This window comes from Elaeis guineensis, chromosome 5 (assembly GCF_000442705.2).
Source record: "Elaeis guineensis isolate ETL-2024a chromosome 5, EG11, whole genome shotgun sequence".
In the NCBI taxonomy this organism is placed as follows: domain Eukaryota; kingdom Viridiplantae; phylum Streptophyta; class Magnoliopsida; order Arecales; family Arecaceae; genus Elaeis; species Elaeis guineensis.
This window is the reverse complement of record NC_025997.2, coordinates 124,805,502-124,816,379: the sequence shown is the minus strand read 5'-3', so window position 1 is coordinate 124,816,379 and position 10,878 is coordinate 124,805,502.

Below are 10,878 nucleotides of genomic sequence, written 5' to 3'. Positions count from 1 at the left end.
ATCCCCATGAGAAACCTATGTTGTGTGTGACAGGAAGAACGAATTTTTCTTTCTTCAGTACTCATTCTTATTGAAGACAACCATTCACTTCTTCTAAAGCATAATTGAAGACTAGGAACTCTGGTTAGCACTTCAATCTTGGCGTTGCTTATCACTTGCGAGGCTGGTATGATGGTGATGGAAATGGCCCCAACCCTGATAGAAGACCATAAAATTCATCTCATTCTCTGCTAGAATAATTAAGAATAATGTGTCCTTGTAAGACATTAATATGGGAGATGACTCATCGATTTTATTTAAGAAATGTGTTTCTAATTCTGTGGCCGGCAAAGAACCTGTATGAGCTTTGCACCTATTAATTACTAGCACCGAGCATGCGACATGGATGCAAGGAGAAGTATATATGGATGGCCGTGAATTATCATCCAGGTGTAATTAAAATATTTTTATTAATTATCTAATCAACAAAATAATTATCATCCAGGTGACATCTTTCTTCTACTAACATGAGTGAAGAGGGTAAGAAAGATATTATAAAATTATACAAATAAAAATTTCTAAAAATCGGGATTCTTGAATCCCTGCAATGGAGAGAATCCTGAATAGAGGGAAAAGAAGGTGCTTTTGGTGACTCTCTCCCTTGTTTTTGGTTTTGAATTTATTTTTTTTGTTCAATCATGCGCATGTTCTTTTGCTTGTATCTATTAAAAAGTAGAATTGAGCATGTGATTTATGTGTGAGAAAACTTGGAGTGGGGAAAGCCAATAAAGAAAATGTCTTTGATAGAGGCTGCCCATCTCTTTTTTTGGAAAAGCGCGGAAGATTTTGAATAGACTTGGATTTTATTGTAAACATGTTTTCAACCATAAGGAGAAATGTGGCCAATGAGGTAAGCCTCCTTGGCATGGCTAGTAGGAGATTTTCGTTATGTAATAAAATAGATAGGAGTATGCAAAGAGAGTGGAGACTTGTAAATACACACTCAATTTTATACTATATACTTTTTTTTCCCTTCTCTCTCTTTTTTTTGGTGCATCCTTCGCTTGCTTTAAAAAAAAAAAAATTAATGAGGAGGAGGAGGTAAAAAAGACTTTTTGTTCAGTCTAAACAACATGTTCCTAATGCACTTGCAACATGCAATTCTTAATAGGGTTGTTTGGTATAATTCGTGGGATCACCATAACCTCATCACAAATAATTCCAATACTTGATTCTTTGGCCACCATAATTTCGTCACAAATGATTCAAATATTTGGGCTCTTTGGCATCACTAGTTTTTTGAGCAACAAAAAAACATGAGAAAAATTATGATGTCTTTTTTGGCCGAAAAAGCATAGGGGAGTGATGTTGGTTATAGGATTTGAAAATTTTTGCTGTTGCATCTTGTTATTTTCACTCTTTTTTTGAAAATAATAAATTTTGCCAACAAAAGTTTCAAAAATTTTTCAAGCTTTTTTTTTTTTTAAAAAGAAAGGTTTTATCACGTATGTCTTTCAGTTTTATTCATTTTTCGTTCCAGATATTTTGATAACAGAAATGGAAAACAAAAGCAACACAAACTGGCCCTCAGCTTTTTGGTTGATGTGTATTGTGGCCTAAAAGCAGGTGGTTGGATGGCAGGCCCGCAGTGGTCGTGTGGAGCAGCGCCAGCTCCCAGTCCCTCTCACTTTAAGTTTGTGGTGCTTGTTGAGTGGAGTTGCCGTTGTTAAGGGGCCCAAGATGTGGACGGGACAATGGCAACCTTCTGCATTAAACCACCACCACCAAACCCCTGTTCCAGATTCACTTGAGATCTTGATCTCAAATTAAATGCTTGAGTCCATTATTATTCTTGTTGTTCACAAAGTTTGGCACTTCCAGATGTGTGAATGTAAAGGTGGATAATGTAGAGTATTTTGTACCATTGGAAAGTTACTATTATCTAAGTCCTTCCATGTAGAAGAAACAAATTATCTTAGTCAATGAATAAGATAGTTTTTTTCATCAAAGAAAACAGTGAAAAAGATAGGATTTGGATCGACTTTGTAGAACCAAATCCATAAACGAGCTTTCCTCCATAACGATCTTAAAGAATCTTAGTCCCCTCAAAAATGAAATAATACAAAACTGTTATTTGTGTTAGAAATAACCTCTTACTTGTAACCATTAGCCATGCCCGTCATTTAGGTGTCAGCTATTTAACACTCCAGAACAAGTGTACCATCAAAAATGGAAAAAAAAAAAAAAACACCTTCAATGTGCTAGTGTTGGCAATAATGCACTGATGACGATGACATGTTGCATTATATGTATTTGATGGACATCATTGGGCCACAAATCCTGGCTAAGAAATTCTTCTTAATATGATGATGGTGATGACAATGATGACGACGATGACATATGATCAAGGTGATAAAATGAAGAAAGAAAAGTAGTACAAGTAGTTGGTGTAGTTGCAACACCGAGACCAAGTTATGGCATTTTGCATGTATGCATGTTATTCAGTCTTAGGTCTGCCTTCTTAAGATAAGAGTTGAAGGGTTCTTAATCAATTTTGAGCTGATTTTATTTTTTTAAATTGGATCATAGGATTATTCTCAACTCATAATTTTCTTTTTATTGTTCTTGAATTTCTGAAAGGATGTTTCTGATGACCAATATATTTCTTCAATCATTTGGAATTTTGAGCATGTGTCAGTGCATTAGCACTTTATTGATTGGTTGGTTATTTCTTCTGAGTCTCCATTAAAGTATTCGAGAATATCTGAACTACATTTTATAAAGAAATTCTAAGCTACGATATCTTTAAATGTCTTTCTCTATGAAAATATCTAAAAACACAAATAAAATAGAAGAACGAAGAAAAGATCATATGGTTAATTGATCCATCCATGAAACCAATGCCTCAAAAAGAGAGTACACCGTTTTTTGATGATGCATGACAAGGGATGTGGTGAATTAACAGCAAAACAAAATGGCAAGCACTATTGCTTTCATGTATCCCGCTGTGTTCCAAACATGCTGTGCATAAATCTTTGGCCACAAGGCCTGAAATCCAGCATTAGATTTTATTCTCCTCCTGCAAATCCGGGTATGTTGGTTGAATGCCATCAGCAAGTTTTGTTTGCTTTCCAACCCATTTGAATGATGATTAGCAAGGGTCTTCTTTGCCAGCCAGAATTAAGACTACTTTGTTCCTTTCTTCCTAAAGATGATAAGATCTTTCAACCATTGCATGAATGCAAGATCAAAATGAGACAAACTAGATGCATGAATTTTTCTATGTTGATTTATAAGAACTTTCCAAATCTAATGTGACCTTTTGCTTAGATATCCTTTTTCGATCGGTCCGGCTCGATATGATTATGTCACTCAAAAACTAGAGCTTAACTCTAATTATTGCTCAGCAACGTCAACTTACAAGACAGGGTCACATGAGCATGATTAGGTTGGCTGTTGAATCACTAAAGTTTTGTTGCTGAATTTACTCAATTGAATCTCTGAAAAATACATTGCTTTAAACACTAGAGGGCCTTGAGAAGAAATTAAGACTTGAAGAGATCAGCACTACAATATTTGGGCGGTTAGAGCTTTATTCATTTTAGGTTACCCTATATACATTCCTTTAACTAATAAATTAAGCATATATATTTATTTAAATTGTGCTGTTCAATATTTATGATCTATTGTGATGAACATCTTTTACTTTTTGAGTGAGATTTCTGAGTTCTAGGAGCATTGGGTTTTTACTATTTCTCCTAAAAATATGGATGCAAGTGGTTTTTTTAGAGAACGGGAAGGAGAATTGTTGCGGATGAAATTCGTCTCGGGTCGGAGGCATTGGAGCATGATGAAGTCGGTGAGTCAACAATGATCGGATTTGTAAGAAAAATTTTTATCGGAGCCACTTTCGATGGGAATCCTCCGATGCTCAAGTCAGACTTCTCACAATAAAAGAAGAAGAACGAGTATTTTTTGAGAATAGAAGACGTACCTTAGGATTCCCGTTTTACCTCTATTTATATTGAGAGGCTGGAGCCATAAGAGAACATGTGCTGGAGCCGTGGGAGAACATGATCAGTCAAAAAAGTTTTTATCTATTAAATATTCTCAAAAATTGTACCTAGCAATATTACTTCATAGCGTGTGGGAAGCCGTCCGTATTAATAGCATAGGCTGATAGGTAGCGGCAGGAGGGCATGGAGAGCTTGCCCTTCTCATGATTACCTCCACTAATTAATAGAGAGACGTGATGGGCCATAAAAAGAGCCTCCCACAATCATCATGACTGGCTATTAGTAAGTATTTGGAGGTCATCCAAGATAGATCAGTAAATGAGAGAGCTTCGGGCCGTCCACAAATGACTTTGGCATGGCCGAAGTCAATATAATTGGGGGCCATGGGGTTGCCATGGGTGGCCTCAGAATTGCTCGAGGTATTCAGAAAAGGAATCTTGAACTCATAGATCCAGCAAGGCCTAAAATTTTTGAAGGCCATGCACACAAGGAGGGAGTTACAGTTCTTGTGAGTGCAAGTAAGGGCAAGTTCTTTTCCTTTCTTGTTGCTGTCTTTTCTTTTTTCATGGCTCCGTCTTCTTATCTTTTTTTATCCTATTGTGATGCCTCATAAGAGGAAAAAATAAACAGAAGGAAAATAATCAATGCCTTCATCAATGTCTTCATCAATGCCTTTATCAAATGCTCAGGCATGTGGGTAATGGATAACACCATTCGCAGACCCTCCATCCCATGTCTTCGACTGACATGAACATATCCTCTATAGAATATTTATTTTTTTTTAATATTTTATTATAATCACTGACGTGACGTATGATTAGGAGTAAGACTTGATCAACGATCTTCGAGGAAGAATCCTGAATCATGGTATCTTTTAGATCTATGCCTGATGAAACATCAATCAGTCACGAATCGATCGCCTGGTGTCTGATGAAGATTGGTCACACCGTCCCTTTTTATCCCGTCAAGATTTCGTACGATGGGCACTAAACTTTTTTTTTTATTGAATATTTTTAAAATTTATGTATGATTTTTAGATTATCTTAAAATTGAAAAGTGTTATTGTCTTGAGGATATATCCATTAATTATATAGACAGAGAATCAAGTAATTAAAAATGGAAAAGAAGATTTGGCTTCTCTTGAACCTCTTTGATATAGTTGAAGTGTCACTTTCAACATATGCCCTCCTATTTTCTGATCTGAATCGGTGTTAGGCTCAGAAAGTACAGGTCAATAGTTTGCTTCCGAAGATGTGAGTCATAGCTTAAGTTTTTGATCAACATAATGTACTTATCGTACGGTTTGGCCATTTTATAATAAGTAGCCTTGGTTTTTCCCCTAGATTTGATGTTTGTTGGGACCTTTGTTAGGTCTATTGCCCCATTATTTCTCATGAGTGGCCTAGGTTTTCGCTCCTCAGGCTTTAATGATTGATATGACCCATGCTGTCCATATAATTATTTAATTTATGAGGGAGTATGTGGGTGGGAGTCTGCCGTCAACTTTAATAGACATAGAAAGAGGCCAGTCCTGATGCAATTGGTTCCATATATCAGTTGAGAGTGAAGATCACTGGCCGAAGTGCGGTGGTCATGGATGGTCTGAGAGTCGATGTATGAATTGGAGGTTGATGCATAAGTTAGTGGTCGTCGCTGGAAATGCTCTCGGCAGTCGCGAGACTCATAGTTCGAAGTGCGTGACCGACATGCGATCCGAAAAGGTTCTGCACATGGGACTATACCTTCTGCGTAGAAAATATATATATATATATATATATATTTTTTATTTATGATAAGATAAATTTTTATGATATCTATAATTTATCTAGAAAAAAATATTAAAATAAATTATAAATCTTTCTGATTAAAAATATAATTTTTTAATTAAAAAAAATAAATTTATATAATTTTTAAATTATAGATTTTTCTGATTAAGAATGCAATCTTCTAGTTAGAAGAAAATATGTTTGTATAATTTTTAAATTATAAATCTCTCGGATTAGAAATGTAATCTTCTAATTAGAAAAAAATATATTTATATAATTTTTAAATTGAGCTCCTAAAAATTAATAAAAAGGATCCTTTTGATCCTAGAGAAAGGATTTCTTCTTCCTCTGAAATCCTCGTCTTCACCTTCTCTTCTATTTTTTTTATTTTTCAACATGGTATCAGAGCTCTCTGTTCCATGAATACGCTCTATTCCGTCTCATCTCAATCCTACATCTTGAGCCTCCATCGCTACCACTGCCGTCTCCACAGCCGTTACCGTCAACACCGCAGCCGACGCTTCCGACGCTGCTGTCACGATCGCTACTGTATCTCAAATCTTCTATGGATCCGGCGTCTACCACACCCTGCCATCGCCACCGCTGTTGCTGCTTCCGCTGCCGTCGCTGCCATCACCGCCACTGTTGCTGCTTCCGCCACTGCCGTCGATGCCACCGATGTTGCTATTGCCGTCAACGCCACCGCCGTATCCACCCATGAACCACGGGATTGAGAACGGAAGCTGCTGACCCCCTTCTCATTTGGAGCATCTTTTTTGGGAGTTTCTGAATATTATCGAGGTGTCTTTCATGCAAGTAGATATTCGACATTTTTTATTCGTCATCTGAGTTTATCTCAGATCATTGGTGAGAAAAATTCAAATACCTTTTCCTCCCTCAAAATTGTTCTTGTTTACTTGATCATTTAAGTATTTTGTTTTGACAATGGGTGATAAAAATCCTTTAACCATGGAGGATTTAGAAAAGTTAATGGTTAGGATGATGGAATCTCGTACCTCGAGTAGTGAGTTTTCAAAGATCACCCTAAAAACTAATCCGGTCAAATTGGATGGGCCGGGTACCTACTTGAGTTGGACGCGACATGTTCGTCTAATTTTAGAGTCTCACAATCTTGAGGGGTTTATAAGTGGTACTGCAAAAAGGCTAGAAGGAGATGAGATAGCTGTTAGATAGTGAAATTCTAATAACTCTCGAGTGGTAGCATGGCTCCTTGCCTCTATGGTACCAAGTGTTGCTCATACGGTTGAGGCACTGACGAATGCTTATGAATTATGGCAGACTGTAGCCATAACTTATTCCTTCTTCCTCTGAAATCCTCGTCTTCACCTTCTCTTCTATTTTTTTCTATTTTTCAATACTTTTGCTACCAAACGAGCCTTGTACCGTTCAACAGTACCCTCAAGTATCTGCTTAACTGTAAAAATTCATTTGCATCCCACAGTTTGTTTACCAGCTGGCAAAGATACAAGTTCCCATGTATTATTTTTTTCTAGTACTCGCATTTTCTCAAGCATGACGGCTTTCCACTTGGGATCTTTCTTAGCAACCTTCCAGTTCTTGGGTATGGAGATAGATGACAAAAAAGCTATAAAACTTTGATAAGATGGAGAAAGAGACTCATAGGATACAAAGTTAGTGATGTTATGTTTGTACCCCACTCCATCCTTAAGTCGAGCAGGAATACCAGCATGACGAGTAGGCTTACGTAAAACAATAGGAACATTTAGACCATCATTATCTAATGTAAAATGAATGGGAGGTACAGAAGAATTATCATTCGTCGTAGAAGATGAAACCGTCGGGACAGGAGAGGAAGATCTGGAGACTAGAGAATGCGTAATAGGCTTTGAGAGAGGAGATGAATCAGATGAAACTGAAGTAATAGGCTGTGAGAGAGTCTCAGATGTAGTTTTAGATGCTTCTCCTTGAGTGTCAGAACTAGCATTAATAGAAATAAATTCTTCCTGAGTATCAGATCCACCATTTGTACCAACATCCATAGTAATAGGACTCCCTCCAAAGAACTCCCCCTCTCGACCAGTTCCCGAGATGACGGGAGAGGAAGAGGACACAGAAGATATATAGAATGGCTCAGACTCCCGAAATGTTACATCCATGCTGATAAACAACTTTCGCTCAATCGGACACCAATATTTGTACCCTTTTTGAGTAGAGGAATAACCAACAAAAATGCTCTTGAGGGCACGAGCGTCAAGCTTGCCAATTGATGGTCGATGATCCCGAATGAAACAAACACAGCCAAATACCTTGAGAGAAATTATGAAAGAATTAGTTCCTTGCAGGCATTCAAGATGTGTCTTATAGTCCAAAGTTCGAAGTGGCATTCGGTTAATTAGATACGCTGCAGTTAACACTGCTTCTCCCTATAAGAACTTAGAAATATTCATACAAAACATCAAACATCTTGTCATTTCAAGAAGGTGTCTATTCTTTCTTTCAGTAACTCCATTTTGAGCCAATATGTCAACACAAGTTGTGTTGCCCAGCTATGCAACCCAAGAGGAGGGGGGGTGAATTGGGTTTCTAAAAATTTTAAGCTTAACTTATGACTTATGAGAAGTGTTTGACAAAGCTAAATAAATAGGGAGAGTAGAATTAATTCAAGGCTAATAGCAAGAGCAAGAATGCAAGAGAATAATGAAGAGATAAAGAAAAGCAATTAGACACACACCAAACAAAAGGATTTATAGTGGTTCGGTGCCAACCTTGCACCTACATCCACTCTCCAAGCTTCTACTTGAGAATTTCAATCCACTAATCTTGTATTCAACCCGAATCAAACATCGAAAACTCCGACTCTAGCTATCCCAAGCTAGTCTACTTATTTTTCGGGTACAAGCCAACCCAATACACTCCGATTCTAGGTTCGGATCAACCTTCCCTTGTTTTGGAACCCTTCCAAAACAAAAACAATAACTCAAAATGAGAGTAACAATCAATAGCACAAATAAGTACAAAGAAAGCTCCTTTAATGAGCGAATATGACTTTAAATACACTTTACTCAAGAGAAGAAGACCCTTTTTGGATTTTCTCAAGGTGGTTGGAGACTTGAATGTGCACTTGAGAAGTTGGTGAGCTTGGATTAAAGGCTTCTTGAATGCTTTGAATGAGCTCTTGCTTAGGGCTGAAAAGTTAGCTTGAAATCTCTTTTTCAAAATCTCTCTACTTGAATGCTCTTCTTGATTCCCACCTTTTTGTCCCTTTTATAGCTTTAAGAAATAGTGAAAATCATTCTAGACTGAAAAAGAGCCGTTAGACTGCATTAAATGAGTATTAAAAGTATTTAAAACGGGTTAAAAACTAGCCGTTGCGGAAAAATTCCGTCACAGGGGTCGACTCATGAGTCGACTCATGCCTAGGGGTCGACTCATGGGTCGACCTCTGTGAAAAAATATCACAGAATCGAACGGGATCCATGGTTCTGTAAAACTGACAAAAAGACCCACAGAGGTCGACTCATGAGTCGACTCATGCCTTGGGGGTCGACTCATGGGTCGACTCACAGGGTGTGCCAAATCTGTGCCGGCCAGAAATTTCAGCGTGCCAGTCATCTCATATGCCATGAGTCGACTCATGGGTCGACTCATGATTTTCAATCATGCATATCTTTCAAAATACAAGTCCAAAATCAATAAAATTTTTATCATTGGATCACAAATTTTTTGTTCTATCATTTGATACTATCAAATCAGGATTTTGGTAAAATTATAATTTTACCCCTGAAGAGCAATAAGACTTATTCAAGTGAGAAATATTAGTACCCCTTCAACTGCTTTGTAATCATCAAAATCAATCTAAGGAGCAACAAGTTGTTTGATGTATAATACCATTATTATGCGTATACTTCTCAAATTCTTTATTAAGATACTTTGTCCCATTATCAGAGCGAAAAATCTTAAGAGTTGCTTCATATTGAGTACCAATCATTTTATGAAAATCTCTAAATGACTGAAACACTTCATTCTTATTTTTCAATAGATAAACCCAAGTGCAACGACTAAAATAATCAATAAAAATGATGAACCACCGATGATCAGAAATAGTGGTGGTCCCATAGGATCCCCATACATCAGAATAAACTACCTCAAACATTGCTTTACTACGCAGGCCTGAGCCTGGATAAGTACTTCTAGTGTATTTAGCTAGTTCACAGGCATCACATACAAGCTTCTCTTTATTATATGATTCAAAAATAGTTAGAAACATACGAGCTAAGAGAGTAAATGGAAGATGACTAAGACTGCTGTGCTGAAGCAACAGGTCTTCCTCTTATGAAGATGAAACTATCAAACTGATTTCTGAGTAGCCTCTGGACACTCCTCCCTCCAAATAGTAGAGCCCATTACGCATTATGCCAGTCCCAAGTTTCCTCCCTGTCTTTGGCTCTTGAAAGACATAATGTATTTTGAAAAAAGTTACGGCACAATCAAGATCATTCGTAATAGCACTAATGGATAGAAAATTGATAGAAAATCTAGGGATATGTAAAACTGATGATAAGGGTAATTCGGAAGTGCATTTGATAGATCCTTTCTCAGAAATAGGAGTAAAGGAGCCATCAGCAAGACGAACTTTATCACGACCAGAACAGGGAATATAAGACACAAAATCTCTAAAGGATCCAGTCATATGATTGGATGCTCCAGAGTCAACTATCCATGGAGAAAAATTACTACAGTTAAGAGCATGAATTTGCTCATTGATACCTATTTGGGCAAAATTACTCTGATAGAGAGAACTGGTTGTTTGATTTGAAGAATTTTTTGTGGAAGTGCTACTTTCAGAAATATTTACACTAGATCTGAATTTTTTCAAAAGTTGTATTTTTTCGACTGATAAATCTCCCATAGAAAAAAAATGAGCCTGATTATACTGACCACGACCTCTACCAGAACGACCATCTCCACGACCACGGCCTCTAGTTGGACGACCATGCAGCTCATAGCAGTAAGCTTTGATGTGGCCCGACTTATGATAGTGGTCATAAATCTTAACCCTACGAGGTCGAGGCTGAGTTTCTTGAGCAAAATTGATAGGAGAAGAGCTTCCAAGAGTAGTTGGCTGTACCACAAAT